The sequence below is a fragment of the Podarcis liolepis genome (genome assembly GCF_965112155.1).
Source record: "Podarcis liolepis genome assembly, chromosome: 16".
In the NCBI taxonomy this organism is placed as follows: Eukaryota; Metazoa; Chordata; class Lepidosauria; order Squamata; family Lacertidae; genus Podarcis; species Podarcis liolepis.
In genome coordinates this window covers 25,528,567-25,550,670 of record NC_139567.1, presented here as the reverse complement: position 1 = coordinate 25,550,670, position 22,104 = coordinate 25,528,567, and the positions used below count along the sequence as shown (strand labels likewise).

Genomic DNA, 22,104 nt, shown 5'->3' with positions numbered 1-22,104 from the left:
ACATCATTTAATGCCAGGTGCTGGAATTCTTCCTTTGAACATGCTCCCCCCCTCACTGATCAGTAACCAGCCCTATGGCTAATGACTTCCCCCAGCCCTGTGTGGAGCACATCATTCAGACAGCCAGGGCTGAGTCAGGAGCCTACTCATCCTCTCTCTGGACACTGACTAATCACCACCATTAGATGCAGAATTACAGACAAAGGGTGAAGGCACTGAGAGGAGGACTGACCCGATGTTTAATGCAACTGATGACCAAGTGTCCATCGCAGAGGCAATGCATGGAGAATTCAAATAACCTTTGCTACAAATCCACTTTCAAATCTCTTCCAGCCAGCTGAAGCAAAGGAAGGAAGCCAACTTGTCATACTGAAGATCCCAGTGGAAACATTAAAGACCCAGAGGAGTCACTGAGTGCCTCAAAACTATGCCTGGAAGGGTGGGATTCAGTCACATATGGGCAAATCCAGATTGTGCAATTATAATAACAGGCAAGTAGGTCGATACCAGCACATCTGAAATGGTAGCTCTGTGAGGGGGGCGGGGCTTACAGCTCCCAGGATTCTTTGGGGGAAGACTTGTCCTTTAAAATGTGTGTTGGATGTTCTTTAAATGTCTAATGAGAATCTGCCCAGTTGAGTGGGAGGTCTTTGCAACAGACCCACTTCCTAAATGATCTCACTTTTTGCAATAAGTAAGGTGATGGGAGGGAAGCGGGTGGCGCTGTGGGTAAAACCTCAGTGCCTAGGACTTGTCGATCATATGGTCGGCGGTTCGAATCCCCACGGCGGGGTGAGCTCCCGTCGTTCGGTACCAGCTCCTGCCCACCTAGCAGTTCGAAAGCACCCCTAAGTGCAAGTAGATAAATAGGTACCACTTTATAGCGGGAAGGTAACAGCGTTTCCATGCGCTGCGCTGGTGCTTGCTCGCCAGAGCAGCTTCGGCACGCTGGCCACGTGACCCGGAAGTGTCTTCGGACAGTGCTGGCTCCCGGCCTCTTAAGCGAGATGAGCACGCAACCCCAGAGTCGGTCACGACTGGCCCGTACGGGCAGGGGTACCTTTACCTTTTCCTAAGGTGATGGGAAAATGCACTGGAAAGTGTAGGACAACTCTTGCATGACACAATGTCATCTAGCCTCCCCATAAGCAAATCAGAATGAATGCTCAATGAGCAGATCATCTGGAAGTGTGGAAGTGACCCTTCTTTCTGGGAGGAAATTGGGAAGTAACCAGCGAATATCAGAAGATGGGTGTGAGAAACACTGGAAAGAAAACATTGCGATGCAAAGGTGTCATCCCTCAACCACTAGAAGTACCCAATACAGTGGTACCTCGGGTTAAGTACTTAATTTGTTCCGGAGGTCCGTTCTTAACCTGAAACTGTTCTTAACCTGAAGCACCACTTTAGCTAATGGGGCCTCCCGCTGCCGCCGTGCTGCCGGAGCATGATTTCTGTTCTCATCCTGAAGCAGAGTTCTTAACCCGAGGTACTATTTCTGGGTTAGCGGAGTCTGTAACCTGAAGCATATGTAACCTGAAGCGTGTGTAATCCGAGGTACCACTGTACCAGTTTCCTACATCTTCAAGTGGCACTATTCACATTTATGTTGATTGACACTATGTGGCCTAGAAGTGTGCTTTTCAAAAAGCTGAGATTCTTGGGGATCTACAAAGGTTTCCAGTCCTCTATGACAACATGGCACTCTGCTTTGCATCATTCAGTGGTGACTGTGTAAGCATCTTTCATTGGACAGCTGTCAACTCATCACTAAGAGACAGGGTGGAAGCTGTTACAGTCAGTGCCTGGGATTTGGATGGGAGAAGCCTAGGTTCCAAACCCTGCTCAGCCACAAAGCTCACTGAGAAATATTGGGTCTGTCATGTTTCCAGTCTAACCTGCTTCAGAGAAGCAGAGTGAGAATAAACAAGATAATGCTGCTGAGATCCTTGCAGGAATGATAGGAAGCAAAACAGGATACAATTTTCTGGAACCTCTAGCCCAAGACTTGACTCATCATCTCATTTCAATGTCCATTTATTGCAGCTGGATAAATGTTTTTGAGCTTTAAAATGCAGCAAACAGACTTCGAATTGTCATGGCATGAAGTAAACACGCATTACCACCAGGGGCGTTTTATAGCCAGTTGCTTTTCTTTATTTCTTTTAGTTAAAGCAATGCTGTGGAAAACAGAGAAGGATTTGTTGCTCTTCTTGTTTTCCTCTTTCACACAACCTGTGGCCAAATCCTCTCCCAACCCCCTCACTTTCTAAAGCTGCCCAGTCTGACAAATTTCACTATTTGCTGTGCACAGTCAAAGCCTGAGATCACCCTTACTGGATTTCTCTCTTATTTAACAGTTGGTATATTGATCATCAGCTTTGCATCTAGGCTTGTGGTGTCTGTTTGCAAGTCTTTGTGCTTTGCTTCGAAGAACCCAGATATCTCTCTCTCTCTCTCTCTCTCTCTCTCTCTCACACACACACACCCCTTCACTGGCAACATAATTGTGGCCTATCCATAGCCACAAACACTAAGCAGTGGGAGTTTTACTGCACCTCTAAAAGCTAAGTTGAAAGGAGCGAAGCATGGGTTTTTGCAGCTCTGAAGATACGTATAATAGGAGAAGATGCACATGCTAGAATTCCTCCTTCAACACAGGTGTTAATCTGTTAATGGTGCAGACCTCATACCTCAGTCTACATCAGAGTGAGAAACCTCTAGTCTTTGGGTCAGCTGGGTCCCCCACACCAGGCCTTGCTATTCATTGCTCAGGACTCTTCTCAGGCCACACCTCCACCTCTCAGGCCATGCCCTTTACCATCACTGCACCACACCCTTGTGGCCTGCCTGAAATCATAGAATCATGGAAATGTAGAATGGGAAGGGGTCATCTATCCAACCCCCTGCAATGCAAGAATCTTTCACCCAATGTAGAGCTCAAACCTATGACCCTGGGATTAAGATTCTCATGCTCTACAAACTGAGCTATCCAACTGTGACAATACATTTTGCTTGCCTTGATGGAGGATAGAGAAAGGTGTATGTGTGCTTGTAGAAACCTCTAACTTTTGTGAGCAGCCTATTTCACAAATATTATTATTAGTATATGAGTCACATCCTCTGCTCCAGGCAACCTCTTCCACTCCCCATATTTGCCTTAAGCATGAGGCCCCTGGAAGGTTATGATGAGAGAATATGACCCTTGGGTAGAAATATGGTTCCCCTACCTGGTAAGGAAAGAAGTCTCTTCCTTATTGGTGGAGGGGTTTTTGGGGGGTGGTAGTGGGGGTTAAGTGCCATTGCCAAAGACACTGGAATTTGGGGCTAGAGACTCATAGTGACACTATTAATGACTTCTCCCTACACATATACATTTAAATATAGGAAGTTTTTAAAGCTGCATTGAGGACAAACATCGAGAAAAGAAGCCACGTGAGAATCAAAAAATCTAAACAATTCAAACTGGTTATACAAATCCACACACTCTGCTCAACATTCGGGTGTCCCCTCATTTCAAGTGTTCTTTCCACTAGAGCCCTTCATATCACCCCCAAGTTGCAGATGAAAAACTATGCCTGAGATTTGTGTTGCAGACCAAGATTGAGTAGGCACGTCCACATTGTCGGGTTGCAGAAATGACTGATGGTTGGTTTCAAAGGCAATTAAGCTGCAAAAGCAGTATGATAGACCACACCGGAACCTCCTTTCTTATCGGCCATCCTTTATTTTGTGTGCTGCCTTGTACTCCCACCCTGGGCTTTTCTCCCTCAAAATTCATACTGAGTTGCCTTTTCTCCTCCCATCCACAGAAAATGTTTGCTTCCCTGCAAAGTATGGTTCATGAACTTCCTTTCCTTTGTACCACCCAAGCAATTGCATGTTAGTGCCAAAACTAACATAGCAACATACCAGCATGCCTTGCATTGATGCAGACCTTTGGTTCAAGTAGCTCAGTACTGTCTACCCTGACTGGGAGTGGCTCTCCCAAGATTTTAGACAGGGTTCTGCCCCAGTCCTCATAGGAGAGTGAAGCTGGCTTCTTCTGCGTTCAATGTAGATATTCTCCTGCTGTGGCAGTGCCCTTCTCGACAGCCACTTGTCTTCTCTGTTGGACTTCTAAGCGTTAGAAATTATAAAATAAAAACCACTATGGGTGTGGGGAGAAATATATGCTATTTACTATGTGTATATGGAAATTAATAACAGTTGCTATCATTTAAATAGAAATGCAAGACATCTCACTGTGGCAGGGAAGACTGTGTGGTTGCTTAGTCTGTGGTCCAGGAGCTATCTGTGGATGATCAGCTTCAAGGTCTCCTTTCTCAAGGTCCATTCTCTATAAAGTGGGTTTGGGAGGGGCCACCCTTCAAAAAGAGGAGAGTCCTCTATAAAACTGGACACATGGCGACCCAGCCTGATCCAGCAATGATGCCCATGCACTGCTTGCCTGCTGACATTCATGTTAGCACACGGGCTCAAAATAACTGGCATTCATTGCCAAATTACAGAGCTTATTCTTCCGTTGATTGGCATCAGTATGTTGAACATGAATGGCAGAGACACAAAGCAATCAAGGTTAGAACATGAACCTTTAAGTTTATTAAATCTAAAGAGTTTACTGCACACTTCATTGCTTAATTACAGTGTATTGTTCAAATTAGAAATGCCAGCTGTTTCCTATTTTAAAGGGGCACCTAGAGCAGTTAGGCCAGCATTTCAAATGAGAATGGGATTTAAAATTGGCTCTTTTCGCTTAATGCTTTTGGGGTACGTTGGTTTCTAAAACAGGCATGGGTTGTTGTGGTTTCAATGGTTTCACTTAACTTTCTCAAATCTTAAACTTTTAAATGGTTTTGCTTCTTTTTAATTGTTTTTTTAGGCTATAAAGCAGCTTTTCCCAAGCTTGAGTCCCAAATCACCCAAGGCAATATGGGGAGTAGGCAGAGATAATGGGAGTTCCACAAATTCAGGGGGCTCAAGCTTGGGAGAGGCTGCTTTAAAGTCTGAAGAAAGGATGGGGGGCGACCTTTCACCTTGACATCCAATTCAGAAATAGTTTAAATGATCAGAGATAGTACTTTAAATGTATGATGTGAGAGTGGTCTATGATACCACTTTGAACAGCTATGGCTTCTTCTGGGAAGTGCAGCTTGTTAATGGTGCTGAAAGTTGTTAGGGGACCCCAATTCTCAGATGATGGGTTGATTCTTAAACCCACACTGGGAATTGTCATTTTGAGAGCAGAACACAGGTCTCCTAACAGCACCCTTAACAAACCACAGCTCCCATGATTCTTTTTAAGTGGCATCATAGTTCTCTCCAGTGCTTTTTTTCTAAAATAAAATAATAATAAAAAATGTTTAGGGGTACTCTCATGTTGACTCAAGAAAATCACCATTTTATAGTTCAAATCGGGGAAAATAAATACAGTAAATGGACAAAAGTACAAAGATTCACAAAATGTTTAGGGGTATGCGTACCCCTGCATCCCCCCCCCCAGGAAAAAAACACCAGTTCACTAAATGTATGGTGTGAATGTAGCCATGGTCTCAACTGGAACTTCAGATGCAGTTGCAAATGCCTTTCTACACTCAGTGTTAAATAGTATTGTAGGGCTAGGGAACCTCCGACAAGGGATGGGGGGTGGGGGCAGATGCAGCCTGCAGGTCATTCTGTCTGCCCTCTGGGACTCACCCATCAGGCCACACCCATTGTAGGTCATCTCAAATTTCAAATTAAAAGTTTGCTCTGGAGTTACGGAGTTGCAGCCAATGCTAGGTCTATGCAGAAGCCCTTGGAGTTAATGGGCATGGCTCAATTAGGGTCATTTATTTCAATGGGTCTATGTGGAGTAGAACCTAGCTAGATACAAGTATTATGGGAGGTGACTTATTATGAGAGCGTGGGAACGTATGTGCTCTGTTCTGTGAGATTGCAGAGTTCTGCCCTAAAGGCCGTTCTCTTGAAATAAAGGATGCCTGTCAACCTCAGCTGGAATGCCACTAAGATGCAGTGATTGTTAAGAGTGTGCTATTGACTGGAGGCTTAAATGGAACAGAAACACATCCAATATAAGCAAACTGTGCCACTAAATCCATTACAGACTTGCAAATAAATCCTTAATGAATATCCTTTCATGAAAGCCCTTGTTTTTAATTATGTAAAGACTATCTTTTTAAAGGTGAAATTGATTGCCTGTTAGAAGAAAGTGTTGTTCCTTTTGCTACCTGAGCTGGGATGGGGCAAAGCAGCCAGAATCTCAGAATTAGGGTAGCTGTGTGTCCACAGGACAGTTTTGATGGTGTCCACTATTCGAGGGCTGTCCAGTTCACATTGAGGGAGAGCAGGGGCCCTGAAGTTGCTCCTCAACAGTTAGCAGCAACTGCTCAGCTGCCTGAACAGGTACAGATGTCACCTGGTGTCTTCCCCATTGTGGAGAGGTACATTGTATTTTTATTTAAATCATTGTAACTATTATAATATGCACATATTATGCAAATTGATACCTTCCATTGTCCTCGTTCTTTTTGGCAATGCAAATCTGCTTTTTTTGGCAATGCACAACTGGCTACCTTACCCAGAATTTCCATTCTGTATCATTATGGGGCTCATATAGCTATGACAGCATGGACAGTGCTTGAGGACACAGGATGGGCAATTCTTTATTCAGAGAGAGACTGGGAGAGCCACACACAGAGAGATGGAGAGAAAATCAAATAAGATGAAAATGGAATAAGTAAACTTACATCCAGGTTAGCCTGTCAGTCATCTTAGATTTACTGAGATCAAAGGGATTTCTAAAATGAGATGTGCCTAAGACTCTCAGGATGCTACAGCATTTGGGTTAGAAGCCCTTAAACCTAGTTCCTGATATGGAAGGGCTATTTGCTCTAAAACATGCTCAGAGGCACTATCATCTTCCTAAGAACCACATATGACAATTAAAGAGAGGCTGGCTGACCTTCTATCTGGGATCCTGCAGATGGATCATGCATTGCAGATTCCACACTGAGTCCTTTCCAATTATATGAGCTGTATCCAATGTAGTATTAAGTTAAAGTCACTTAGTGGCATACACACATTGCTAATAGTGAAATATTTTGAGCCAGCAGAACACTGTGCACAAGCAATTTCCTGGCAACTTTGCTGCACAATAGATGGTGTCATCTGTTGTGTAAGGAATTTCTGCTAGTGCAACCATTGGTGCTTTTCTTCTAGAGTAAAAGGCGCTGGTACTGCTTACGTACCCTTGAGTACCCCCCAGGAAAAAAAACACTGTATATATAGCTCATGTTTTTTAGTGGGTCTTCTCTGCAGAAAACTTGGTCGAACACACCCATCATTATTCCCTCTCATACACAGACCCTTGCTCTTTCATGTGCCATGGACGCATCCAGCCCATGAGACAAGGGCAGGTTGGCTCAAGCGATTTTATTTTCCGCAGGAGATCAAGACAGATTGCGAGTTTGCTTTTGGCGTGTGCAACAATATTAGGAAAGGAAACGCTGAATCAATCTATTGAAGAAAAATTAATGTGCTCATTAAAAGACTTAATTATTAACATCATCCTCTAGTTATTTCCTTAGACATTAATTTCCGATGTTGGAGCCCTTGTTCCCGGCAAACTGACGAGGCTCTCCACAGGTGTTTGCTGTTTCGGGAATGTTTACAGCTTTCTAAACAGTGACTGCTGATCAAACAGGCTTGCTACATACCTAGCAGCTTTTTCACCCGTGCACACAGATGTGCTCTTCGGCATAACATTCTTGCCTCATGCGCTTGCACTCACTAATGCTGCTGAACACCCAGTGGAGGGTGGTCTATTAGAGCAAATGGGGCACCTCAGCCTGCCCTCAAGCAGCCTCGACCTGTCTGCCTTCCTACTTGCAAGCAGCCCAAGGAGTGGCACTGCCTCTGTCCACTTCCTCCACCTCCTTAGTCTCAGATTTGGCCCTGTGGAACTGAGGAGAGGGACAAGCTAGAATCAGTTGCCTCTGCCTAACGTTCGCTCTGGCTCCCCCTGCTGTTGGTCTCTCTGTCTGCTGTCTTACCAGTCCCAATGGGCACCATCCGCCATTGCTCACACCAGATTTCAGAGCACAGTTCCACCGTCCCATATAAATGGGTTTGGCTTCCTAAAACAAATGTTGCCCTCTGCTTGAGTGGCCATCTAGAGCCCCGGAGCACAAGCACATACACCCTACTGCCCTGTTGCCTCAGTCAGCTACTTCTGTACTCTCTGCTTTGGGAGACAACATTCAATTCATTATTTATTTATTTTTTAAAAAGGAAGACTGCAGACATGGCAGATGCCCCGGGAATAGAATAGTGTCGGTTGACTGGTGCCCTCTGGTGGTGGTAGGGTGGATGGCGGGAAGGTAGATGGAGACAGAGCCAACTCTCTCTCTTTCACTCTCTCTCTCTCTCTGTGTGTGTCCACTTCAGCAACCCACTGGACAGGAAGAAATAGGAAAGAGAAAAAGCAAGATGTTGAGAAGGGGTGGTAATGGAGGAAAGAGAGAGACTCTGCCCCCCTGCCCGGCAAACAGCACCCAAAATTACCAACCAAGTGAGTCCATTATGGAGGAAAGGGCTCCTTGCCCCTGCCATAAAGGTTTCCTTAGAATCCTACTGTGTTTAATAATAATAACAATAATAATAATAATAAATTTTATTTATACCCCTCCCCAGCCAAGACCGGGTTCAGGGTGACTAACACCCGATATAAAAACAAATTGATTGAAATACAACTTAAAAACAAGATTAAAATACAACATTAAAACATTAAAATACAGACTCATTTCAATGGAAACTCAAATCAAAAACTTTTCTGGGGATGAAAACGTCAAGTCTTCACCAAGGCTAACTATCTAGACTGGTCATACATGAGCCAGAAAAAAGCCAGGGAAGTCCACAAATAGGAGTTCCATCACAGGAGGAGAAAGGAAAAAAGAAGAGGGGGAGGGAATCAAATTGATTCCAAGCCAAAGGCCAGGTGGAAGAACTCTGTCTTACAGGCCCTGCGGAAAGAAATCAGATCCTGCAAGGCCCTGGTCTCATGAGACAAAGTGTTCCACCAGGCCAGAGCCAGTGTTGAGAAGGCCCTAGTTCTGGTTGAGGCTAATCTGACTTCCTTAGGGCCCGGGACCACTAGGGTGTTGCTATTTATGGACCTTAAGGTCCTCCGTGGGGCATACTGGGAGAGGCGGTCCCGTAGGTACTAGGGTCCTAGGCTGTAAAGGGCTTTAAAGGTCAAAACCAGCACCTTAAATCTGACCCTGTACTCCACCGGGAGCCAGTGCAGCTGGAAAAGCACTGGGTGAATATGCTCCCATGGCAGAGACCCCATGAGAAGCCTTGCTGCAGCATTAAGAAGGAGGCTTACTCCAAAGTCACTGTACGTGGGATTTCAGCAAAAGTAGGATACACTAAGTAAACAGAAATTGATGCTAGAGTGCCATCGTGTGCTGGATGAAGTAGCTGCAAGGTCTGGGTTCAGTCCCAGGTTTCAGCTTTCTCCTTGCTGGAGCATATTCAGAGCACAGCCTGAACCCTGCTTTGTCTTGCATCCATCAAGCCTGAAGCTTAAGAAGAGCCTCCTGAATCAGGCCAGTCACCCATCTAGTTCAGCATCCTGTTCTCCCAGTGGCCAACCAGATGCCAGTGGGAAACCTGAATGCAGGATGCAAGCAGTGGCAGATCTTGGGGGGGGGGGGGCTCAAATTTCAACGGCTCCCTGTGCAACAGCAAAATCCATTGTTTCTCCACCTCTCACGCTCCATTCTAAATCACCGTTTCAGTGCCCTCAGCACAGGCTCCAGGTCCAGTGTGGCCAAACCAGTCACATTTCCCTAAATCCGCTTCTGTCTCACGCACAAGAACACCTTGCCCTCCTGTGGTTTCCAGCAACCAGTATTCAGAAGCATTACTGCCTCCAACTGTTGAGGCAGAGCACAGACTTTGTGGCTAGTACCACTTTGCTTTGTCTTGCATGCTGCTTGGGCCTTCTCTTGCAACACCACATAGGGGAAGATCCAAGGGCCACAATGAGAGGCCCGGAGAGCTGTGTTTAACCAGCCCTCGCTTCAGGCTGCAACTGGGTTCCTGGTGGAGGAGAGATTTGAACTGAGGTTTTATTGATTTCCAGCTTAGTCCCTTAGACACGATGCTATACCATCTCCCATGTAAAAAAAAGAAAAATTAAATCGATATGAACAGTAACCAAGGAACTGTTGGCAGTCAAGTTCCATCTCATCCACCTTCCAGAAACTGGATGCTGCTTTTAAAGTGGGTTGCTGTATCCTCCGCTCCCCCTCCCCAATCAATTTTGCCCTGTTATTAACGTGAGATGCTTCAATATCAACCTGCCCTGTGCTGCTAATCCTATAGGCGCAAGTGGCTGTGTGTGCCGGAGATGGCCTGCAGCAAAGGAAAGGGGGGACGCTCATCTATTCCGTTGGCCAGGCTTATAATTTATAAACCCATCAGAGGCCATGCCAGGGCATTCAATAGCAAAAGTGATCACCAAGTCATAAAGCTAGCTCGTGGCACTTATACAAAAGAACAAACGAGGGAGTGGGACGGGGGTGGGCATGCATGCAGTGACTGGCACTGCTCTTAGGCAGGGGAAAGCAGGCACTGGGTTATTGGGAGGGGCAGTGGGAGTGCTCTGCCATTCCTTCTGAGACTGCTAGGTATTTCCCCTCTGATGGATAATAAGAATTATCCAAGTGAATTATTTTATTTATTTATTTAGTAGTAGTAGTAGTAGTAGTAGTAGTAGTAGTAGTACCCCACCTGTCTGACTGGGTTGCCCAAGCCACTCTAGGCAGCTTCCAACATATATAAAAACATCAAAAAGCATTCAACATTAAAAACTTCTCTATACAGGGCTGCTTTCAGATGTCTTCTAAGGGTTGTATAGTTACTTATTTCCTTGACATCTGATGGGATGGTGTTCCACAGGGAGGGTGCCACTACCAAGAAGGCCCTCTGCTTGGTTCCCTGTAACCTTATTTCTCACAGTGAGGGAACAGCCACAAGGCCCTCAGTGTCTGGGCTAAATGATGGAGGTGGAGATGCTCCTTCAGGTATACAGGACCAAGGCCATTTAGGGCTTGAAAGGTCAACACCAACACTTTGAATTTTGCTCAGAAATGTACTGGGAGCCGATGTAGGTCTTTCAGGACTGGTGTTATACAGTACCAGCAGCAGCTACCAGTTACCAGCCTTGTACCCCTTAAACTAGCCTGATGTCCTCAGGTGTGATGGAGGTCACTGTCTCATTACTCGTGTTGATTTCCTTATCCAGTTTGCTTCTATACATAGAATGGGGGCACCATTTTGTCCTTCACCTTAGACAGCAAATTGTCTCAGGCCAGCCCTGCCTATATGTCCTTGATCAGCAGGATAAAATGTGTTGCATACAGGCAGGGTGACTTAAGTGCTCACTGATCACTCCTCAGGAGTGGACAGCCTTAGGATCAGAGAGTGAATGTGGTCCTCCAGGTCTCTCTCTCTGGCCCTCAGAACTCTCCCCACAACATAAACATACCCTTAATTAGCCCTCTTCATACCCCAAATATTTTTGCCTGAATGTGTCCTTGAACTCTAATTATAACCTTTGCTCTCCTGGATGGAGGGTACAGAGGGTTGTGTGAAGAAATTAGTCTGCATTGCCTCTCCCACTTTTGCCCCTGACCCACTTTTGCCTCTGACCCATGTGTCCCTCAGAATATTGTCCAGATAGGAAAGCAGTCCTCAGGCTGAAAAACGTCCCCCAACCCTGGTCCAGAATTACACACCATCTGATCTTCATCTCTCTTCACATCACTGGCTTTGTCACGAAAAACCAGTTGCAAGTTTGACTCATTTTAAGCCCAGAGGGTAGAATCTGGGATCAGCTGGTGAGGCATCAGCTCTCCATTCCACCATACAGAGATTTCTTTTTATATTTAATTCCACACAGGCCCCCCTACCCCACCCGCCATCTCTCTCCCTCTCTTTCTCTCTTCCCTATGCAGAGTTGTTTGACATAAAGACAGATTCCTCAGCTGATGTAAATGCAATCTCATCTCATCAAGGCCAGCAGAGCGACGTCAACTTATGCCAGCTGAAGATCAGGCTCTGTGGTCTCTAAGAAACTGTGAACTTGTCTAAACCAGGCTATTCCTTCCCCTATTTCCAACCTTCAGAAGATTGCCGGGGGGGGGGGAGGATGAATTATACACTAGAAATGTCAACTTCCAGGTAGAATGATGGCAGGGGCGGGGGCCAGAGGAGAAGAGGCAAGCATGAGTGTGTCTGCAGAAGCAAGTGAGTGTCTGTCACAGATGGAGGAAATATCCTTGCGGGACTAAATTGCATTCAACATAATAAACTATCATCTTGAAACGAGTGCGCCAATTGAGTTTTGATGTAAACACTAATATTTTCTCCACTCTGCTATTCTCTTCTGGGGAGATCTCATGTATATTTCACTATGTGTCCTACCTACGATTGCTCTCATATATCAAAAGGTTCGAGGACAAGGAGCCTGATTTTGAAAACATTATTCTTTTAAAGATTTATCCTCTCATCTGACCACCTCTGCAGTTGAGAGAGACAGAGAAACTTTCCATAAATTATTGTAATGTGCTACGTTAAAATATGTACATGGTACACAGAGTCTACTCACCCCTCAGCTTCTTCCTAGCAAACATACAAATGAGAGGGGCAGCAAAACAGTTCCAAATCTTTGGAAACATCCCCACCATACTAAAAAGGATAGGGGAAAAACTCCTGTTCCCAGTGATTTTTTGTGGGGGGAGGGTTACTCCTTGCAAACTTATATTGCACTGAGCTGCTCTCATTCCCATGCCCTTGGTGACTTCATCTGCATTGTGACATCATCCCACTCAGTGGCTGATCCATTTTTGGATGGGATCCTCCACATGACGAGTCCTAGAAACAAGGTTCTCATTCCCAACTATTTTAATTTGCCAAAAGCATTGTCATTGCACAATCAAATTTGATGAGCTCTGCTGGATCAACCTGCTCACTTTGTGATCCACAATTGGGCTGGAATCACTTTACTGATGATGAAGAGCAAAATAGTAGACTAGCCAATGATCTGTCTGTGGGATGGTTCACAGAGCTGGCCCAAAAACATTTGCTTCCTAAGCTGAAGAACAAGGTAACCTATTTCCCTGTGTCATACACGAACGCCAACTAGATGGTCAGGGGGATCTTATTTCAGCACTGGCAACAGGACAGCACCCTCCACCCCAACTGAAGGCCACAAACTAACCTAGGGGGTCTAGGACAGGCTGTGTGGCACACGCAGGTCTGCCCTGAAATACCTCTCCCCAACCCACTCTGCACCACCATCACCTGCTGCCTGGGATGGTTGGTTCACCTTGAACCCAACTGGATTTTCAGAAAGCTTGCATTTTGACTTCCAGCTAAACAAACAAAAACAAAAACCCTAGAAAATATTCAGGTGAGTCTTTCTTCACCTGGCATAGCTGCTATATCTTCACCATCTTTTTCTCTACCTACACTCATGTCTCAGGCTGAAACTCTAGTCATTTTATTCTCATATTTCCCCAGGGATACATACCCCTCCCTTGGAGATTCATATATGCTGGTGCTCTATCAATTATGGCTAGGGATTGAGAAGAATTTCAGAAATGGATTGGGGCAGATGATCTGGGAAATCGCCAAACCATTGGGGAAATGGCTGGCTAGCTGCATGAGACAGTATTCAAAGTGTAGGAGAACCATATGTAAATTAAGTGGCTGGATTGAGAGCCAGGGCAGGATGGAGGTTCCAGCTCCAATATAAGCTGTTGCTTCACTGTTGAAGCAACAACTCTTTTACAGCTCAGCTTTCCTGAGCCTGAGAAACAGGCAAATATATGCCACAGTGCTACAAGTAACTTGCACAGGATGTTGAACAATTAAATCCTCTTTATGATATGTTTGGCTCAGCCATCCACACAACCTATAAGCACCTCCTTTTTCTCTGCTGAAACAAGGTAAACTGTATAATCCATATAGCAGAAACAGAAGTTCTCAGCCATCTATAACACCTTCCAATAAAAGACTATATTATAACCCTCTGTTATAGTTGTTCTTCAAATCTCTATCAGGCTTATACCAGCAATTAAATATTAACATCCTGTGAATGGGTACTGAAGATAAAATGCTAGCTCATTCATGTCACTGGCAAGGGAGAGAACTGGGGTAGCGGCGGTTGGGGGAGGGGAAGAAAGGTGAAACTGTTTCATCCATAATTGCAGGCAATAGGGATATGCTTCAAATAGCCCTAATTTTCTGCTTTGGGTATTTTAAAAGCACAGAGAGTGTTTGTACTTTTGGCTGGTGCTATACGAGAGACACATAATTGGATATATTATTTGAGGAACGCAATTGACCTATAATACCCAATCACAGCCAATGGTTGAAAACGAACCTTTCCAGGTGCATGAAATGGCAAACAGTGTATGGCATGGTGCCTTCCATTACAACCCTATGCCTATCTACTTGGAAGTAAATCCCTCTTAATCCCGTCAAAGGTAAAGGGTGTGTAGGACTATAAGCTTTAAGATCTGGCCACATATTTCCATGTTAGTTCTCTAGAGGCAAATTATCTCCATCAGCGATTTCACTCCAAGGAGCCCTATTCAGCCACTCCTTGCTCTCATGCTGGTCAACAGAGGAGAAGGGGATGTGAGCTTGACCATCAGTCCTGCACCCTAACCTTTGTGAAAATACCATGATGGTTTGTTGTGATGGAGTCTTTGCACATATAGATGTATTCAGGAAGGCTTCCCTTGCGCCCCGTAACTCTGATTGTGCAGGACCAATGTGGTGCCCTCCAGATGTTGTGGGCTACAACATCAACCTTCTCCACTGCCCATTTGGTAGGTGGGGCTGATAGGACTTCGAATCCAAAACATCTAGAGGGCACCATACTGGTGCAGGGTATGGGTGGGGAACTTCAGGCCTGTGCCCCCTAGGCCCCTCTGTCTGGCCCCTGGCACTCTCCCCATTCCCCAGTCCTCCGTGCCCCCACTTTAAACCCTCATTTAGTGTTGTTGCCTGTCTGGAATGTTTTATTGAATTCTGATAATGTTTCTAGCTTGTCTGGGTGAAGGACAGAGAGGGATGCATGAGTGTGCATATAGATATATTGCTGCATGCTCTCTGCAAAACAATAATAATGGGCTACTCAAGATGCCCCACTCTCATCACAGGAGGAGGAAGACTGAAATTGGGCTTGGGTGTTACGAAGGAGGTTGTTAGGGTGTTTTTGTTGGTGGTTGGTACCCATTGGGACAGGTGGGGTGAAAGGCAGGAAGGCCAACAGTAGATGGAGCCAAAGCCAATTTATTCTAGTTTTGTCCCCTTCCTGCTGAGTTTTACAAGGGGCAAAACTGAGACTAAGGAGAAGGAAGGTGAAAGAAGAAGAAGAAGAAGAAGAAGAAGAAGAAGAAGAAGAAGAAGAGGAGGAGTAATTTGGGTTTGATATCCTGCTTTATAACTATCCTAAGGAGTCTCAGGGATGCGGGTGGTGCTGTGGTGTAAACCACTGAGCCTTCGACTTGCCGATCGGAAGGTCAGCAGTTCGAATCCCCGCGATGGGGTGAGCTTCCATTGTTCGGTCCCAGCTCCTGCCAACCTAGCAGTTTGAAAGCCCGTCAAAGTGCAAGTAGATAAATAGGTACTGCTCAGGTGGGAAGGTAAATGGTGTTTCCGTGGGGTGCTCTGGTTTCACCAGAAGCTGCTTAGTCATGCTGCCCACATGACCTGGAAAAACTGTCTGCAGACAAACGTCAGCTCCCTTGGCCAGTAAAGCGAGATGAGCGCCGCAACCCCAGAGTCGTTCACGACTGAACTTAACTGTCAGGGGTCCTCTACGTTATTTAAGGAGTCTCAAAGCAGCTAACAATCTCCTTTCCCTTCCTCCCCCACAACAAACACTCTGTGAGGTGAGTGAGGCGGAGAGACTTCAGAGAAGTGTGACTAGCCCAAGGTCACCCAGCAGCTGCATGTGGAGGAGCAGGGGCGTGAACCCGGTTCACCAGATTACGAGTCTACCACTCTTAACCACTACACCACACTGGCTCTCCCCTTGGCTTGCTTGTAGGTAAGAACTTGCCCTCTTGTTTCCACCCAGTCCACCTGCTGTTGGACTCTCTGCCTTCTGCTCATCAGTCCCAATGGCACCAGTCACCACTTCCACTGCTGTGGGTGTGGGAGGAAGTCTTCTCTGACACAAAACATGAGCCATCCTGGGAGACCACTTAATTTTCCACTTAATCATGGAGCCCACTGGGTGATGCTGAGCCTAATCTACCTCACAGGGTTGTTGTGGGGGTAAATGGGGAGAGGGAGGGATCATGGACACCAGCTTGAGCTGCCTGGAAGAAGAAAAAAAGAATTCAAATGTAAAAGCTAAATAAATTACAACCTGGGCAACTAGGTGAGCCTCTCTCAGGATGACATTCGTCAACAAAGTAATGAGAACTCCCCACCCCCCAAACAACCAAGAGAATGCAATGTAAATATTTCAATTACATATATTCATTGTGAGGTCAGAATTGAACTATCCTGCACAAGGGAGGTGGTGTATCTCCTTCAGGGCAGGGTGAAATTGTCTCCCACACAGAGAGAAGCAAGCAGGGCTCAAGCAACACTTGCACAGTGACATCAATTCAGAATAAACCTCTGGAACTAGACAGTGAAATATCTCAGATTGATTTGGAGGAGTCCAGTCATGGAGTTCTGACAGCACCACCTCGTGGAAAAGTGGCCATATTGCATGCTTCCCTTCTCCAGGACTTGTTGCTCTGAATTTTCAGACAAGAAACAGGACACCTGATTCAATTTCTTGATTCAGTCTCCCATTCCTTATTTACCTGCAGCACAGTTCTTCCTGACTCTACAAGCAAAAGACAGCTCTCTTGCTTTTTTAAAAAGGCCAGAATGAACTTTTGAAAATTATCTACTGTGACCTTTTAAATGAGACAACCTCACATGAAACTTCATTACCTCAAAAGCGAACATACAGTCTACATTCTGGAGGCTGCTTTGCAATCAATGAGAGAGACTCTTGGCACCTCTGGGCAGTCTTTTTATTGCACATTCATGATGATTTGTGTTCATGATGTTATTGGTGTGTTTATATGTGATCCTGCTTTCAGTACAGTTTGCGCCTGCAAAGGTTCTGGGGCATTTAGAAATACCACAAATTTGTCTTGGAACTGGTGAAGCACTGATAATATTTTAGCTGCTTTCATTGTTGTGATCCTGATTCACTTTTTGCTTGGGGGAGGTGGGAGGAATCTAGAAAACCCACTCTGACAATTCTAGGGCATGTGTGGCAAACCATTTGCCCTACAGAAGTTGCTTAACAACAAGCTCCCATCATCCCCAGTCATTGGCCATGCTTGTTGGGGCTGATGGCAGTTGCAGTTCAGCAAACATCTGGCAGGCCAGTGGTTCCCCATGCCTGTTCTAGGATGAAAGGGACTGCAAAATGGGGCACTGAGCCAGTGTGGTGTAGTGGTTAAGAGTGGTGGACTCGTAATCTGGTGAACCAGGTTCACGTCCCTGCTCCTCCACATGCAGCTGCTGGGTGACTTTGGGCTAGTCACACTTCTCTGAAGTCATTCAGCCTCACTCACTTCACAGAGTGTTTGTTGTGGGGGAGGAAGGGAAAGGAGATTGTTTGCCACTTTGAGACTCCTTCGGGTAGTGATAAAGCGGGATATCAAATCCAAACTCTTCTTCTTCCTCCATGTTTTTTATTTCCTTTTTGCTTTGTATTGTGCTCTCTTGTCTATGCCATGCAAATGAAATCTTTCCATCCACTTTGATAGAGAATAATGAGTTGGACCTGCATGGAATATTCTGCATTGATCCTGGGGATATTTGAAGGCAGAAAAGAAAAGGACAGGGATTGTGTTGTTGTTGTTTCTCTAGCTGTCCTTCTGACTTGGAAACAGGTGCTATAATATGTGCAGAGGTGAAAGAGGCGATTAATTCTTTGGAGAGCTCAGTGACAATAATTACCATCAGCAGAAAGCTCTTCTTTCCAAAACCTAATTTGACTTTCCACTTAGAGGGATAGAGAAACAGAAGAAGCTTGAATAACCCTTGTGGTGTTTGAAAAACCACAGCACCAAGCGATTGCCAAGAGAATACAGGCCACTTTCTAATGCAACCTGAACCCAATGCCCCCTAAACAGCAATAGAACGTCTAATGCAGAGCTGCTTAGCTGGCGTCCTCATTGTGTTATCAACAATAGATACATCCTCAAATAAATATGCAAAGCTGCAGCCAATTTGCATTGACATTTTAGGGGAGGGGAGAGAGGGAGAGAATGGCTGAGAATGAATAAAGTCCGTTATAGCGCAGAGTAATTTAGGATATTACCGCCAGCATCTGAATTACAAATCTACCTCTCATTACTGGCATGTTAACGGGGAAAGGCAGCTTCTCAGCAACATGCAAGGCAGAGTTTATTAGCATGAATTTGCATAATAATTATCTCTGCAGCAAGCAAAGGCTGTTGTGCCTTTCAGAAGCCAACTTTCAATGTCAAGTTGTGGCATCTTTCTGATTGTTCTCCCCCCCCCCAAAAAAAATAAATTAAAAATCCAGCTTCTCTCCCATTTACTATTACAGTTAAAGCACTGAAAGGTTAAAGGTGCAGATCCAGCTGAAAAAGAATTCCAAGGTGATGAGAAGTTTAGGTAGTTTTGTGCAATTGAAGTAAATTAAAGCACTACAAATCCACGTCAGGCCCCTGCAGACTAGTGTATTGTGGCTGTATTCTGCAATGTTTCTGGCTGCATTCACACGGCAGTTTATTCTATTGGATGTGATGAGTGCTTTGTAAAGGTAAGCTAAAGGTAAAGGATCCCTGGATAGTTAAGCCCAGGCAAAGGCGACTCTGGGGTTGCGGCACTCATCTCATTTTATTTATTTATTTATTTACGGCTATTAGCCCATAAAACGGCACTCATCTCACTTTCAGGCATAGGGAGCCAGCGTTTGTCCACAGACAGCTTTCTGGGTCATGTGGCCAGCATGACTAAACTGCTTCTGGTGCAATGGAACACCGTGATGGAAGCCAGAGCACATGGAAATGCTGTTTACCTTCCCGCTACAGAGGTATCTATTTATCTACTTGCATTGGTGGGCTTTTGAACTGCTAGGTTGGCAAGAACTGGGACAGAGCAATGGGAGCTCACCCCGTTGTGGGGATTCGAACCACCAACCTTCCGATCAGCAAGCCCAAGAGGCTCAGTGGTTTAGACCACAGCGCCACCCGTGTTCCTGTGTAAAATTCAGGTGATCCCAGTGCACCTGGAGCCAATCTTCCTTTCTAGCTCCCTTTGAGTCTCTAGGATGCAGCCAGGTAAGTCTGGAGCTTTGACTGCAGGCTGCTAACTTTTTAAACCATGAAAATCCTATAAAGTAATAGTTATGTAAGGGATGTACAGACTTCTTCTGGGTTCAAACATGCCTCTGACCCATGGCTTAGTTCTAGGAGCAGCACCATCATCATTAGGGCAGAATTGGATCTGTCAGTCTTGCTTTCTCTCTGATTCCCCTTTTTCCAATCTGAAATTCAGTTCACCACATTGCTGCAGCAATTTCATTTTAAAAAAAAATAACTCTCATGAAAATCCATCCACTTAAAGAACATATTTTTTGTATGCAGTTTTGACCAATATGCGCTTTTTTGCAAGCAATTCCCTCATATATAATCTATTTCTGTAAGTTATTTCCCTAACTTTCACAGTGGACTGCATCACAAAACTTAGAGAAGTTTAATTTTCAAAGGACAGCTGTCTTTCAGTATGCATATGGGATCAAGAAGTGCAAATTAGGGAGCTTCTCATTGAAATGCAAAAAAGAAAAGAACCGGGTATGATTCAACACGCTATCAAAATTTCTGCTAGGAGTGGTGGTGGATACAGCGACAGGAAAAGGAGGCTGCTAATCTACAAGCATGCTCAGCTAGGGTGTCATTCCAGAAAAAACAGTATAAATTATAGCCAGAGTGTTTTCTCATCTCACATTGAGAGGCTGTTAGAGGCGAACTTGGGCCTGTTGGTGTGAAGTGTTGATTGTTACATGTGCAAACCCTGTTTGCTTGCTCAGCTTGTACACCAAGCAAAGCACATCACTCAGCTGGCAAAATGTGAAGCCCTGAAGTTGACCTGAAAAACAACAGAAAGCAATAGGAAGAGGAAAAGCAGAAACACAGAGAAACCTGCTCCGCCACAGAGAGTTCCATGGAGGTTGGCTCCATGTCATTTCAGCTTTCAATTGCTAAGGGCCAGGCTTTGATGTTGACTCACATGCAGACAGGGCAGGAGTCAGCCCTGGGTTCTTTTGGAGGGTGGTCCCTTACAGTGAACGGGCTTCTGCCCCTTCAACCCAAGACCAACCTTAGCCTGCTTCCATGTGCTTGTCTTCTTACTTGGAATCAGTCCAGAGGATGGTACTGCTTGTCAGTGACCTCCTCCTTAGTCTCAGTGTTGTCCTTCTAGAATGCAATAGGCAGGAGGATGGAGGTAAATTAGAATTAGCTGGCTCTGCCTTTCATTGGCTCTGGTGCTGCAGCCGGCCCAGCCATTAGGCAGGGTGAAGCTGTTGCTTCAGGTGGCAGAAGATCCATCCATGCGTGTTCCACCACCTCTGCCAGTAGTGAAGCGCTACCTCCATTGGTGCCAATTTTGGGGAAGACTGCATCCATTTTGCATGAGAACTTACTGAAAAATTGGCTCTGGTGGTGGTACTGATTCTCTACCAGCAGTGGATGTGGCAGGCCGTGTGCTGGCCACAAAGCAGGCCATGGCAGCAGGAGCTGATAGGGAGCTGTAGGAACAAGCAGCACTTCCTGTTTTGCTTCAAGTAGCAAAATGGGATGTGCTGCCCCTATCTGGTGCCACCAAATGTTGGGTTCCTTGTCTTCTGCCCTACCAGTCCCAAAGGACAAAAGCCACTGTGCTTCCATGCAACAGTAACATCAAAACATCCGACTCTATGGTGTGCCAACAAGAGATGCTGAGAACTTGCACGTTGGGCATCTACTACCTATCAGACTAATCTTAATTATTTCATGAAGTCATCAAAGGGCATGAGGGCTACATACTATCTCCATTGTCGGAAGCAATATGTCTCTGATTAGCAGTTTCTGGGAATCACAAGTGGGGGGGGGATGCTTTGAATTAGGACTGTCAGCTAATTGCAGACCCTCCAAGTGTCCCTATTTTCCAGGGACATCCTTGGTTTAGAGAAACTGTCCTGGTTTCTGATTTGATTCCGGAATGTCCCGCTTTTCCTTAGGACGTCCCTATTTTCATTGGAAAAATGTTGGAGGGTATGAAATTATCCGACCCCTGAGCTGTCTGAAGGCAATCCTGTATAAGGAAGTTTTTAAAAGTTTAATGTTTTCTTATGTTTCTATACATGTTGGAAGCCGCCCAGAGTGGCTGGGGCAACTCAGTAAGATGTGAATAATAATATAATAATATAATAATAATATAATAATAATAATGTGAAGGGTATAGATAGTAAAATCATCATTGAATGGGATGTCCCTATTTTCATTGGAGAAATGTTGGAGGGTATGTAATTGGCAGCCAGTACAGTTGGACTAGGCTCTGTGTAATATGCTCAAACCATCTTGCCCCGTTGAGCAACCTGGCCACTGAATTCTGCACTAGCTGAAGTTACCAAATTGTCTTCAGAGGCAGCCCTATGCATGTATGTGTATATATAGGTGCACATTTAGAAATAATGGATATCACTTAAAGGGAAATAAAATACAACGGCACCTCGGTTTTCAAACAGCTTAGTTCACGAACAACTTGGAACCCGAACACTGCAAAAGTAGGTGTTCCGGTTTTCAAACTTTTTTCGGAAGCTGAACGTGCTCCGTTTTGAGTCCCCCTGTGTTTCCTGTTGCGCTGCTAATTTGCGTCCCCCCCCCCGCTCCCATTGTAATTCAAGCCTTCCACTTCCCATTGCAGTGTTCTGAGGTGATATTTGGAACTTTTATTTGGTGCTTTTGTTTTTGCTATTTATTTTGCGTT

General features: G+C 45.2%; 1 protein-coding gene and 1 long non-coding RNA gene across 4 annotated transcripts in view; both read right to left on the bottom strand.

Moving 5' to 3' along the window:
- The window catches only part of LOC310695252 (opioid-binding protein/cell adhesion molecule homolog), a 748,573-nt gene that overhangs the window by 439,499 nt on the left and 286,970 nt on the right, over positions 1-22,104 (bottom strand). The gene's annotated exons all lie outside the window — the stretch shown is intronic.
- On the bottom strand, positions 8,261-12,823 carry LOC310695638. Its single transcript, XR_014520197.1, has 2 exons — positions 12,680-12,823; positions 8,261-8,455 (listed from the first exon to the last, which is right to left on the bottom strand). It is a non-coding gene; the product is annotated as an uncharacterized lncRNA (long non-coding RNA).